This window comes from Malania oleifera, chromosome 6 (assembly GCF_029873635.1).
Source record: "Malania oleifera isolate guangnan ecotype guangnan chromosome 6, ASM2987363v1, whole genome shotgun sequence".
NCBI lineage: Eukaryota > Viridiplantae > Streptophyta > Magnoliopsida > Santalales > Ximeniaceae > Malania > Malania oleifera.
In genome coordinates, this window is record NC_080422.1 from 98,072,178 (window position 1) to 98,087,478 (window position 15,301).

A 15,301-nucleotide genomic window follows, 5' to 3' on the forward strand; every position below is an offset into this window, starting at 1 on the left:
TAATCACGTTCCGATTGGCTAAGTGAAGAAGAAATAGATCCTATCCATCTGCCAGGCTTCAAGCCGATTCATGGGTAGTCATCAGGATCGCCACCATTTACCTCGGAGAGAGCACCGCCTAGGGTGCCCCCCTTTGTTTCAGTAGTTATGGGAACAATCAAGACTACCACAGAATACCGTTGTGATGAGCTTGAAGAGCGGTTAAGGGCTATAGAAAGGACCCAAACCTCCAATATCACCAAACACTTAGATTATTGCTTGGTGCCCAATGTTGTACTCCCTCCAAAGTTTAAAATGCTAGACTTTGAGAATTTTTATGGGACTACATGCCCTCAGACCCACATGCGTCTATTTTGCCAATCAATGGCCACTTATGTTGACAATGAGAAATTGATGACGCATTGTTTTCGGAGGAGTCTTACGGAAGCATTGGCTAGGTGGTATGTCCAACAAGATAGGGCTCGAGTCTGCACATGGGGAGATTTGACGGATGCTTTTGAGACACAATACCGCCATGTTCCAGAAATGGCTCCTGATAGGATGAGTCTCTTCGAAATGGAAAAGAAACCCACAGAGACCTCGCCTATAGATGGAGGGATGCGTTAATCCAAGTGGACCCCTCGGTAGGAGACCGAGAAGCTATCATGATGCTCATAAATACATTGAAAGACCCCTATCGTGGGCATCTTTGGGGAGCAACTCCCCATGACTTCATGGACATCGTGGCCGCGGGAAGTAGGTTTGAAGCCGACATCAGGGCAAGCTTGGTCAAAGACAATGAGACTGATCCAGGCAAGAAGTGGATTAACAAGAAAGGCGAAGAAGCCCACATGATTCAGGGGCATTATGACCAAGGCAACTGAAATAGGGGGGTGAGGAGAAATTTTGTTGCCAAGCCCACTAATAATCAGGTGGCACATGTAGGCACAAGACCTACGCTCGCTCAGCAAAATGTTCAAATGCAGGGAAGGGGTCCTAATAGGATCGAGCCAATTCCCATGTCCTATTCGGAATTGTTCCCCCAATTGCTTAAGAGGGGGCTCATCTCGGTCATCCCTGGAATAGCTGTATGACATCCCCTACCACAGTGGTATGATCCAGACACTCGCTACACATATCATTCCAATTCACCGGGCCACACCATTGACCGATGTTGGACATTCAAGCACAAGGTACAATCACTGAGGGACGCCGGTTCTTTGATTTTTGATGATAAATAGTCGGGAAAGGAAATGATTAGCATGCCATAAGTAATCGAAGCAGGAATATCAACCATAGACACAGGTCTAGCTTGAGTGAAGGGGTTTACCATTTTATAGTAGTGAAAACATAGAATTGACAGATTGCTGACTATCCAATCCATTTCATATGGTGCTTTTGTCTTCTTTATTTCTCTATTTCCATTTTCTTTTTATAATTCTGTGACATTTTTTTCTCAGAGAATTTCATGTCCATTAATGAAATGAAGCTATGCCTTTTCGTATATCATTTGCATCATGAGTTCAATTGCAAAATTTTGTTTGCTCATGTTTTTATGCGGAATAGGGAAAGTAACATTGGCAGCATTCATGAGCCAAGAAAAGATTTTGAATTTGAAAATCTAGCTCGAAGGCAGAAGAGGAGGAGGGTGGAATAATTACCCTTACCCCATTTAATTCGAATGTTATGAAGGAGTATTTTACTCTCGAAGGAACTTGACAAAAGGACTTTGTTGTTCCCAAAAATTTCATGTCAGTTCATTACTCTTGCTTTGATCAAATGATAGATGGCCATCTTTAGCCGAATAGTCCTCCTAAAATAAACCCAAATGTGGATTTATTATTTGCTAACCTGTTTGAGCTCAAATGTTAAGCCATTCTCTTCAAAAGTCATTTTCCAAAAACTTAACTGGGTTCGGGGTTTCAAAGGTCTGACAGATCATATGAGATAGCAATGGGTTATCCAAAGTGACGGCAGGCCATTTTTTGGCTACCAAAAAGAGAAAAGAGAAAAACCCCTTGCAAGCCCTCCTAAGCCTAAAAGAGTTCAATTCTTGATCAAACTGTCAAAAGATCACACCCCACACTGGGGCAGTCTAAAAAAGATCTCACCCCACACCGGGACAGTTTGAAAAAAATTAGTCCCAATTGAGCCTCCAATGAATATGATGTTCAAAAGTACTCCATAAAAGGAAAAGAAAAAAAAGAATAAAATGCAGAAAAAGAAAGGAAATGAAAAAGGGCATGCTTAAGATGTGATCTTTGACCAAATATTACCCTTTTAAATAAAAAAACTTTAAGCCGTATTATCCCCTTTTTCTTCTTTAACCAATACCCTGAGCCTACATTACAGTCCAAAGGAAAGACCTGACCAGATTGGTACACACGTTGTCTCAAAATGATTTTTCAGACTCAATGTTGAATCTGAACTACGTAATGACCTGATCCTGAAAAGGTACGTAGGTAGCCTTTTCAAAAGGACAAGTTCGGTCAAATTCTTGCAAAAATATCTTGCCATAAACTGGGGCAGAAAATATCATTTAGGGAATGAGATTTTTGAGCTTTAGTTTCCATTTTCTTCTGAGAGCCTAAATCCCTAAGCCTACATTTGGTCTCGAGTCTTAAAAACCATCTCGAGATCAAAACATGGATCAGACTGGCTAAACTAGGAATAGCTGTCAAACAAAATTTTTGTTTTTGGTCAGCAGAAAAAGGAGACAAAAGAGCAGAATTTTCCCTCAATAAAACAGGGGTAATCGACAAAGGGAGAGAATCAGTTATTCATTCTGATAGACTGGCATCAGTATCACATGACTTTTGAATGCTGGCATAAAAATTTTTCTTTTCAAAAAGCATGAACATGATAAAACACCTATTTTGTGCATCTAATCTATTGATTTAGCAAATTGATGTCCTAAATGCATGAACCTTCATCCTTTGAAAAGAGACTCCCTTTCTCACTCTTTAAAAGCTCAAAAATGTGGAATGGATAGTCAAAGAAGGTATCCTGCAAGGAATCACCAAGAAGGTCCCTATTGAAAGAATGCCAAGTGAACAGAATCAACCACAAATGAATGTGATTGGGGCAAACTCCGTGTTGAACTCCTAGTTGGAAGCAGTGGCCAAGAATAGTTGCAAAAAAATGTAACTGGGGCAGATTTCATGTTGAGCTGTTGTGAGTCAGCTCCTGTGCTTTTCATATCAAAATAGAATTTGAAAGCAATGCCAAGATCAATGACAAGTAACCGGGGCAGATCTTGGGTTGAGTCTCATTTGAGCCAGATTCAAAGGTGCTCACATTAGATTGGAGTCTGAACACATGGCCAAACTCAAAAATTGAGTTGCTAATTACAGGTGCATTGGAAAAAGAAACTTCATATCATCATGCATTTCATTACACAGAAAAGGAAAATGCACGCATGATTTTGCGTCATAGGTAGCGATGTGCATACATATAGAGACATATCCCTACATTCAAGAATCAAAAGTAGCAACATGCATACATATAGCAATAGAGCATCATTCATTCGTACTTGTCGTATAAGCTTTTGAATATCCTTATTGCATCCTTAACTAAGTTATTCTTGAAACCAAGGCAATTGATGGAGCACAGATTGGCATACTTTGAAACTGGGGCAACTGACCCCAGGCACATATTGATATGCTTTGAAACCAAGACAGTTGACCCAGAAGAAGATTAACTCATTTGTTTTAACACCTGAGCAATGCTTGAGATTTTCGAGATCCTACACTCGAATGATCATTTTGACTTACAGAATCCTACACTCGAGCAATCAATAGACCCTTAGAATCCTAAATCTGAGGAGTCCTCGAGATCCAACAATTAATAGAGTCTTAGAATCCTACATTTGAGAAGTCCTCAAGATCTTACACTCGAGCACTCAACAGACTCTTAGAATCCTACATCTAAGAAGTCCTCGACATCCTACACTTAAGTAATCGACTCTCGGAATCCTACATCTGAGAAGCTCTTAAGATCCTACACTCGAGCACTCAACAGACTCTTAGAAATCCTACATCTAAGAAGCCATCAAGATCCTACACTCAAGCAATCGACTCTTAGAATCCCACATCTAAGAAGTTCTCGAGATCCTACACTCGAGCAGTCAGCATACTCTTAGAAACCAACATCTGAGGAGTTCTCGAGACCTTAGACTCAAGCAATCAGCAAACTTTCAGAATCCTACTTGAGTAGTTTTCAAGATCATACACCCGAATTTTCATCAAACTCTCAAGATTTTACACTTGAGTAGTCTTTGGATTCCTACACTCGAATTATCTTCCGACTTCTATAATCCTACACCTGAGCATTCATCTTTAAAATAGTGTCTTACCTAACTTTCCTTAGCCAAACAATCATCTTCCAAAAAACTCTCAAGATCTTATGCCTGAACACTCGTCTCCCAAAAGGTCTCGAGATTGTACACCCGATCGATCATCCTCAGTGGAACAACCATTTTTTAGGAATTTGGGACCCTACACCTGAATGCTCGCTTTTCCAAAAGATCTCGGGACCCTACCGATCATCCCTAGTGGAGCAACCTTTTTAGGACCTAGAACCCCGCACTTAAATGCTCTTGGCCCAAGAGATCTTGGGATTTAGTTCCCAATTGATCATCCCCAATGGAGTAACTCTAAGCTCTACACCTGAGGACATTTTCCAGAAGAATCTCAGGGCCTTGCACCCAATTAATCACCCCCAGTAGGGTAACCACTTTCCAAAATACTGACCTTCCAAAAAATCTCTGGACCTGGCGCCCGATTGATCATCCCCATTGGAGCAATTTTTTTAGGACTTAGAAACCTACACATGAGCTTATTCTTTATAAAGGAATCTCAGTATTTCTTTCCTGATTGATCATCCCCAGTAGGATAACTATGCTTCAAAAAAAAAAAAAATCTCAAAGTAGTCATTTTTCCAACACAAGATTTCCTACCTAAAAGTTTTGGCTTGGGTCATCAAACTCGCCTTGGCTCGGATTATCACATCCACACCCAACCATCATAGAGGTTTTGGCTCATTGTACCCCCATGGCCCAAATTTCTACATCCACAGCAAGCCATTCGAAGGAAATTATAGCTTGGGTTGGTGTATCAGCAATATCTTGTCATTGACTCACTCGAAAAATGAGCAGCTCGGAAGCTATCCCAAGTATAGGAGTTCTGTCGTGTAATATTAAGCCCAAGGACTAGATCGTCTCCTCAGAGAATACGTTTTAGTCTCAAAGTTTACGTTCGTCCAATCGAAAACAAAAATGCACTGAACTTGGTTCAGATTCGGGGTTTTTCAAGATTGTTCAATTTCACTTTCGATGAATTAAATGACATGTAATTTAAAACTCTAAACTAACATGCACTAAATAAAAGAAAACAAGAATAGAAACCCTATCCTACTTAAGGAAACATTAAAGCACATGTCAATTAAAGAAGGAAACTTTGAATATGAAATTAAAACACGCAAGGAAACTTAACTAGATATGAATACACACGATAAAAAACGAACCTTTAACAAGAAGAACCTCGAATTAAAACTAAATTATTAATGAATTAAACGAAAACAAGACATGATAAAAACACAAACTTTAATAAAAACCGACCCTAAACTAAATCAAGTTTCGAAAAATAAAAATTAAATCTTGAAAAGATAACTATTCTAATTTCGTAAAAAAAACAAAACACTTCCTCTTTTTTTCGTATTTTATTTTATTTTATTATTTTTTTAAAACAAAATCAAAATTTAAATTAAGCGAAGATAAATAAAACAGGACTAATTTTAATGTTTTAAACCTAAGACTAACTTTAATTTAGAACAATAAGAGTAAATAAAAAAAATTTAAACTTCAATAAAAAAAAACTAAAATCCTTTAACACATACTCAAAACCCAAATTCCAAATAAACTTAAACAAATAAAAGACACATCATTCATTGCAACTAGAAAAGCAGAGAAAAGAAAAGGAAAGAGAGAGATATATAGCTCTCAGCCATGGCTGTGGAGGTTTAGCAGCTGCTGTGCAATAGAGGGATATTGCAGAGGCTCCTGTGCTCGGGTGCTTGCTGGAGAAGGGCGCGGGACTGCTGTTCCTGTGCTCAGGTGGCTGTGGTCTCGGGTGGCTGTGATGAAGGCTGGAGCAGAGGGGCTTGCTGTTGCTGTGTTGCTGGCCGAGACAGTGTTGTGGCCGAAGGAGAAGTTGCTGATGATTCTGCAAGGTGGCGCTGCCGTGTGGAGTTGCTGGCTGTGGTGTGTGTCTCTTGGTTTGGCAGAGGGAGTTTCAGCAAGAAAACAAAGGAGGAAAAAGAAGGGAAAGGAGAAGAAGAAAAACGAAAAAGAAGAAGAGAAATACTGAAAGATAGAAAAGCTAAAAGAAATACCAAAAGAGAAGACAGGAAACAGCAAGGAAAAGTAAGGAGAAGAAGAAGAAGAAGAAGAAGAATAGAGGAACAGAGCCCTCACGGGCTACCTCCCAAAAGAAGAAGGAGAAAGAGAAGATTTAAAGGGGATGGGAAAAAGGCCTATGACCCGGATTACCAAACCCGACCCAGCCATGCATGGCTGGGTCACATCAAATACCCATTTATATATATATTTTTTATCATTTTATTTGTTCTCTGTTTGTCACAAATTTTGCTCTTCTATAACCCGTATCTCACAAAACTCAAAACATAAAAGTTGTATATGATCCTTTCCTCTTTCTCTATAAATTTGAATTGTCTCGATCGGAGCTCGGACGAAGAAGTTATGTACGAAATACGAATAGGTGTCGGTTTTGATTCCCGGGAATTTTCCTGCGACAAAAAATTACCAAAACTTCATAAATAGTGCAATAAAGTTCAAGAATGATGATTTTGGTACTTTATTAAAATATGAGACAATTTTGGATATTTAATTAAAAATATAAACGGTAAAGCCCGGGTTAAACGTTCAATTACGCAGTTTCGGCGCGTAATCAGTCGTCATTTAAAAGAAAACCACTTAAATTTTATTAATCACCCTCACTTATGGCGGATGAATACTGTGATTACATTTATGGTTCTGGGAGATTAAAAAAACTAAACCAAAACTATCCTAAAACAAAACCAGAGATAAAAAAAAAAAAAAGGGGGCGAGGTGTACATTTACATGCCTCGTATGGCAACATAAACACATAACATCACGGCTCTTCATGCCTCTCCACTTCCCTTTTCAGGTTGAGAAACGAGAAGTCTGGCTTTTTTCATGCACTATGGTTTTGAGCCGTTAATGCTTCTGCTGGATGTCCTCCCGACTTTTCTCCAACTCGGCTAATTTAGGCCCGAGGTCGTTGGAGTAAACGACCACCATTCTTCTCAAATCCTCGACCTCCCGTTTCAGCATCTTATTTTCTTGCCTTAAGTCAATTATTTTCTATTGTTCCTCTTGGTATTTCCGCTGTAAGAGGTAGACTTCATTTTTGAGGAGGGTCATGATTTTGTTCTATTTCTGCAAACGACGGGCTAGGTGAGATGTCGAGGTCATTGCTTGGGTACTATAATAGAGTTCCTGGGTAGCTACAACAGCATCAGACATCGTGGCCAACACTGTCTTATTCTTCAGCATTTCATTTTGAAACTAAAAAGAGAGCTGGAAGGAGCCAAGGACACTAGGACGAGATGGAACCTCCAATGCCACGTTCAAATTAGGAACCTGTTTGGAAGATGAAACCCCTGTCATAAGAAATTATTGAGGGTTTTAAGAAATTTGAAAAGGTTAAGACGCAGTTGCCGTAACAGAGGGTGGCCAAAAATGGGCTGCAATCACACATGGAGTTTGCTTGTAGTGTTTAAGTGTGAGAGGAAGTGTGTTTAAATAGAACAAAAAGGATTGCCCTACTGTATATGTCTTAAAGTGTGTGATTGACAGAAAGAAGAGAGAGTTGACGTGCATCGAGAAGCCCCCAAGGATTGTGAGCAAAGATAAGCTGTGAGAGTCGTGAAGTCCCCTCAGCTATTAGTGGAGGATTATGCTCACAAGGCGACAAAAAAATTCTGAGACAGATTTTGAAAGACACGGAGCCGTCATAATATCTAAACCCAAGAAGAAAAAAAAGGCCCATTTATTCCTAGGGCCCGTTTGAAAAGAACCTGAGACCAATTGTTTTGCACAAAGCCCAACTATTTAAATAAACCCGAGCCTTATTTTATTTTTATTTTTATTTATTTATTTTTTTAAAGGTAAAGTGAGCCGGCCTATTTTAAAAATGACTTGGGCCCTATTTTTTCTTGAAGTGGGCCGACCCGTTTTAAAACTCAATCCAAGCCCAACCATTTAAATAAACTCGGTACTTATTTTTTAAAGGGAAAGTGGGTCGGCCTGTTTTAAAAATGATCCGGACCCTATTTTTCCTGAAGTGGGCTGGCACGTTTTAAAACTCAATCAAAGCCCATTTTTCGAAAACAAACTCAGACCCGATTCACTCAAGCCCATTCTCATAAGTCCCAAGGTCCACTCGTGACCTAGACCCGTGATAGAGCCCATGTGGCTCACTCAGGGTCCACTGAATTCACTCAACTCACTCAAGTCGAAGACAAGTTGACTCATCCTCAACTTCACCAACCAACTTGAAACCCTAATCTCTGAAACCAGAGCTTGACATCAACACCCTTCAGATCATCACAAATATCGCACGCACCCCCATTCGAATCACACACATACCAGATCTAAAAGGAGAAAATTGACAAAAAAATAAAAAAATCAAATAAAGGGGTAACATGGGGTACTTAGCTTTTTTTTGACTTCCTGGATCTTCTTGGGGGACTCATCGAAATGCCTTTAGCCAACCAATTTTTCATCATCGTCCAAGCAAACCTTGTGCAGTTTCAAACAAACACGTGTGTTCGGTGGCCCGTTGACAGCTGAGGAATGAGGAGGATGGGAGCTTTACTAATACAAGAAGGAAAAATAGGTGATTTGAGAGTCGGGTTTCGAAGGAGGTCCATTTGAGAGATGAGGATACAAAGACTGAAAGAGAAGAACAAAAGAGACCAGGAGAAGAACAGATAGGGTGAGAGAAGAGAGACTGAAAGAGAAGAACAGAGAGGGTGAGAGAAGAGAGAGAGGGCATTTGAGAAAATGAAACATGGAAAAATGAATAGAATGTAAAAATTGGGTTTAAGTATCTAAAGCCCCAGAACCACAAGATTCAACCACGTGGCATTCTATCATCTGTTCGATCGAAGAAAACATGTGGCTCCCTTACATCCATCCGTTTCTATTCCCCATCAATGGTTTGGATCTCACCATGTTAGTACTCTCGATAACCATCTAATCCTTGCAGATCAGCAACGGTCAAGATCGCCTCATTCAAGAAGAAGCCATTATGAGTGTCTGCACGCCAGGTGACACATGGCAAGTGTGTGGCCATCGTCATTCATGCACATAGAAGCCCGCGAGCCCTCTCCACAAGACATCGGATCGTCCCTTCATTAGACGGATCAGATCATGCCACGACAGGAGATCTGTGTAGGTCAAATCCCTACAAATCCCAACAGTGCACCAATGGTCCAAATCACTCCACATCAGCACGTCAGCATCAAGAGTTTGTGCCCCCTCCTCAACCGCACGATCTGTGTTTCCTAGGGATGGCTCGGATCGCTGCACGTTGGTAGTCTGAGTACCACGTGCTGCTCACCATTCGATGTGTGTTTTCTCGGGACGGTGAGAATCTCTCCATGTTAGCAATCCAAGCATGCCTCACCCCCACTATTGAATCCTACTTTTCCAAGGACAGCTTGGATCGAGCCACGTCATCGATCCACACCCGCATACACCCACCAATTAGGCCAACGACACGTGGCTCATTTTCCCCAACACACGAAGAGTCCTGCGTGGCCACCTTGATCACCGTTGGATTTTTGTTCTCTGAGGACGGTCATGATTGTGCCACCCCTAGATTCGAGTCACATTTGACCAGCCACTCAGCCACCGACATGTGGCATGCCCTCGTACACACGGTCATGTGCTACGTAATCTTTTGTGAGCCATTCGATCTATGTTCCCCAAGACGAACCAAATCATGCCACGTCTTCGATCCGGGTCACCCTTCATCTCCCCTTTTTCTGGTAGGCACATAATCTTACTCAGAAGGCGACACGTGGTCAGTTGTATGGCCTGACTAAAATAGGTGTCTTTTATCTTTATAGGCCTGTTGCTATAGATAACATTGGAGAGTTCCTACTATTACCCCAAAGCAACAAGACCTATAAAGAGTAGACACATATATTTTAACCAGGCCTTTCCAAGAAGACCTCATGTCAAACCTTCCCACACTGTTTGTGGACCCCACACATCTTTGTAGATCCCACATTACTTCTGGACCCCACACATCTTTGTAGGTCTCACACTGCTTGTGGACCCCACACATCTTTGTAGGTCCCACACTACTTGTGGACCCCACCCATCTTTTGTAGGTCCCACACTACTTGTGGACCCCACACATCTTTGTAGGACCCACGCTGCTTGTGGACCTTCAAATATCCTTCTAGGTCCCACACTGCTTGTGGACCCCACACATCTTTGTAGGACCCACGCTGCTTGTGGACCGTCACACATCCTTATTGGTCCCACATTGCTTGTGGACCCCACACATCTTTGTAGGTCCTACATGATTTATAGGTCCCACATCTCTTGGAACGCTAGCTCGGATTCCTACATCCGGTGCACGTTACCCCTTTGGCACGCTAGCTCTGGTTCCTATAACCCTCATATGGCTCATAGAACCCACATGGCTTGTGGGCCCCATATATCTCCATTGGGCCCCACATGGCTTGTGGGTCCTACATACTTTGTGGGCCCCACATCTCTTGGTACGCTAGCTCGGATTCCTACATCCGGTGCATGCTGGCTCGAGTTCCCATAACCCTCACACGGCTAGTGGATCCCACACTGCTTATGGACCCCAATTGGTGTGTGGGCCCCACGCATCTCCGTTGGCCTCTGTACGACTTCTAAGACCCCCGTATTATTATTTTATTGTTATTATTATTATTATTATTATTATTATTATTATTATTATTATTATTTATCTAATTTGTCAAATGCAAGCATGATTTGTTCCCCCTCATTCATCACATATTATATTCCCATCATCATTCTTCATCCCATGCTTTGTTCCCACATCATCACTCACCCTATGTTTTGTTCCCCTCTTTATCATTTCATCCCATGCTATATTCCTCCCATCATCACTCACCACATGCTTTGTTCCCTTCTTTACCATTCATCCCATGCTATATTCCCTTCATCATTCATCACCGCATGTTTTGTTCCCCCATCATCACTCACCCCATGCTTTGTTCCCCCTCTTTATCACTCATCCCATGCTATACTGCCTCCATCATTTTTCACCACATGCTTTATTTCCCCCATTTTTACTCTCTTATGTCTTCTTTCCCATGCTTGCCTCAAACTAAGTTTATAAATAGTCTTCTCATTCTAAGCACAAGGGGGAGAGGTTTTTCTGGATGATAGATGATAGGGGAAGATTTTGAATATTGAAGTCTTATATTGTGAGTTTGTGAAGTTTTGTTTTGTTTTGTTTTTTTTTTTTTTTTCTTTTTTTGTGGATAAGGAGTGAGGTTACGTTTCATTTTCTTTGAAGATCAAGTAGACAACCGATCCTGTTTCCTACCAGGTCGGGTCACCCTATCTGAAGAAAGCGCTCCGTAGTGCCTCGAGTTAGAACTCATGAACCACCCTCGGGAAGACACTGTAGACTACTCCCTACAGATTCACAAATAGGAAAGGAAGACCGGAGGAGAGGAAGACGAGAGGTAAAACTAATGCACTTTCTTTTCTTATGTTACATCTCTACCCCCTTTCCCAAACCGATTTCTGCTGGTTTATTTGATTTTTTTTTTCAGTTTTTATTTTAAATAACTTCCTTTTAATCTATAAAAACATAAAAAAAAAATTCATAAAAGACACAAAAATTCTAAAAAAAAAAATCAAAAAATTTTAAGGCTTTGAAACTTGTTTACATTTGAAAATTTTTGAAGAAAATCCAAGAAAGTTTCCAACGTGTTTTGCAAAGGTTAGATTTGTTTCCTTACATTCAAAATTTTCAAAAATACGTTTTAAAATCATATCTTTTAAAACTATGACTTTCATGGTTGTTGCCTCAAATTTTGTTGTATTCAAAAGAACATTGGAAAACTCTGAAAAATCAATGGTCTCAACTAAGACCTTAAACTGGTTTTCCATCAAACCGGTCAAAGTTTGACCGATTCACCATTCCCTGACCGGTTCACCCCGATTTTCTCCATTTCGCTTGTATGCTATTATTATATCCAGAAAATTCAAAAAAATCACAAAATTTTCAAAAATCCGAAAAATATTTTCACATTTTGATTTCAACTGATATTATTTGTGTTATTTTGAAAGTTCGAGAAAAATCACACAAATCATTTTCACACTTAGGTAAAATCACAAAAAATATCTTTTTAGGCACAGAAAATCATTTCAATCCCGAACAAAATCCAAAAACCTCCCGAAGTAGTATTTTTCCTATTTAGAAAAACCTATGGATTTCAAAACCCCCAGGAGTGTATTTTGTATCCTATTTTCAATTTTCCTTCCCGATGATTACTGATTACGCGCCGAAACTGCGTAATTGGGCATCTTAACCCGGGCTTTACAGTTTATATTTTTAATTAAATGTCCAAAATTATCCAATATTTTAATAAAGTTCCAAAATCATCATTCTTAAATTCTATTGCACTATTTATGAAGTTTTGATAATTTTTTGTCGCAGGAAAATTCCCGGGAACCAAAACCGACACCTGTTTGTATTTCGTGCATAACTTTTCCTTCTGAGCTCTGATTGAGACGATTCAAATTTTTAAAGAAAAAGGAAAGGACTATCTACAACTTTTGTGTTTTGAGTTTTGTGAGATACGGGCTCCAAAAGAGTTAGATTTGGGATGAACAGAGAATGAAAAAAAATGAAAAAAAATATAGCAATTCGGGTCAACTCCAATTGGGTCAAGTTGCCGGGTGGGGTCTCCTATCTGGGTCTAGGGCTTTCCCCACTATCCTATTTAACCCTTCTCTTCCTCTTCCTGCGTAGGCAGCCCCCGTGGCTCCCCATTCTCCTCTCTTCCCTCTTCTTCTTCTTCTTCTTCTTCTCTAGTTTGTTTTTTTTTTTTTTTCTACTTTGTTCCTTCTCTGTTTCCCTTTCTTTCTTCCCCTGTTCTTCCTTAGCTCTGCCTTTCCCTATTCTCTTCCTTGCCTTTGTTCCAGTCCTTCTTCAGCACAGCACCCACACACAGCATAGCTGCAACACCAGCAACACAGCAGACCCTCACGGCACAGCAGCAATACCCGCAGCTTGCAGCAGCTTCACGGCACAGCAGCCCCTGCACAGCTCTTCTCTCTCTCTCTCTCTCTCTCTCTCTCTCTCTCTCTCTCTCTCTCTCTCTCTCAACTTTTCTTTATGATTATTTTATTAGTATTAATTGTTTGAGCATTGAATTAAATTGGTTTGAATTTTATTTTAGACTTTGATTGTTGTTTAGACATTTTATTAAAGTACGAATTTTCATTGGGATATTTGTTTAGGCTTTTTATTCTTCTTACAGTATTTATTTATCTATTTACTTATTTTCTTTTTCTTTTAATTGAGTATGTGTTAGGATCGGTAGTGCTCGATTTAGTACCTTAATTTGGTGATGTCCATTATAGTTCTTAAATAATAATAAATAAATAAAAAGGAGAAAAGTGTTATTGTGATTCGTTAAACTTAGATCTTTGTTCGTGTTTTGTTCCTTCAGTTCGAGTTCTTGGCTCGTATTAAAAGTTCAGTTTTTAGTCTGCATTTAAATTATGATTTTGGTTTGTAATTTTTAGTTCATGTTAAAGATTTGATTTTTATTCCGCGCGTGTGTGTGTTTGATTGAATTTCCATTCCTGCGTGTTATAATTCCTTATTCAAAGTTGTCATCTTTAATTAAGCGTGTTTCAGTGTTTCCTTAAGTAGACTAGGATTTCCGTTATTATTATTTAATTTAGTGCGTGCTAGTTTTAGGACTTTAATTTGCGTGTGTATTTAATTTGTTAAATTAGGTCTCCACAATTTTAAAAATCCCGAATCTGAACTGAGTTCAATACCTTTTTAATTTTGATTGGAAGAACGTAAATTTTGAGATTAAAACGCAATCCCTAAGGAGACGATCTAGCCCTTGACTTAATATTACACGACGTAACTCCTGTACTTGGGATAGCTTCCGAGCTGCTCATTTTTCGAGTGAGTCAATTACAACCAAGGGCATTAACTCTTCGGAGTATTGGATTGCCCCGGTTTTGAGGGAATACCTGTGAGGTATTTTCATTCTTTTGATTTTTGAAAGGGAGTAATTTTGAATGGCTTATCAAGTTTATTTGAAGGATAATTTTTTATTAATCTGGTACCGTTTGTCAGAACGAGAGCGTAGGGGGTGCTAATACCTTCCCCTTGTCTAACCGTACTCCCGAGCCCGACTCTGGTGATGCAGACCGATTCTACACCTAACGGGGTAGCAATCAAGTGTTCTAACCACACTTCAAAAGGTTAGTGGCGACTCCTTCACACATGTTTTCCATAGAAAATCACATTTTCAAAATACACATTCATTTTTCCCAGTTCGCAAGCCAAACCCATTTTTAACCAAAGATTGGTTCTCTGGGCTGGGTCCAGGACATTGCGACACCACACACTGTAAATAATTTATTCCATCTTACTAAGAGGTGTCTCGCCCAAATATTTAAATATTTCAAGGAGTCGTAACAAACTAGGAGATAGAGCTCCGTGATAGAGGGAAGCAAGTACCCTGATAGTCAAGGTAAGTGTTTTGTGTTGGGGTTCTGTTTGTGTAATCCCCTAAAGAATGTTATGGACTTTTGGGTTATGTCTGGATGTATAGAACTCTGATTATTTGTATTTTGTATAGTATGTAAATATTGACTTCCGCTGCTAGAAATATGTGTATATGATGAATTGATTACCTGGTACCCTATTTCGGGTCGTGTTATGTTGATATAGTATCAGAGTTTGTGATGTGATAGATGATTTATTTATTGATTATTGTGTGTGTGTGTCTATATATAATTTGTATGAAAAATCAGGGTGTCACTATTTGGTATCAGAGCCTAGGTTGCTAGGTTTTGTAGAGTTTAGTAAACAACAGAATACAATCCTAGAGTGTAGGAATGATTTTTGAAGAGAATAGGAGATGGGTAGGTTGAGATATGAGTCAGTTATTGTTAGAGGAGGAGATTGGGAATTTAGGGTTCTATCTTGCGACCTGGAAGCAA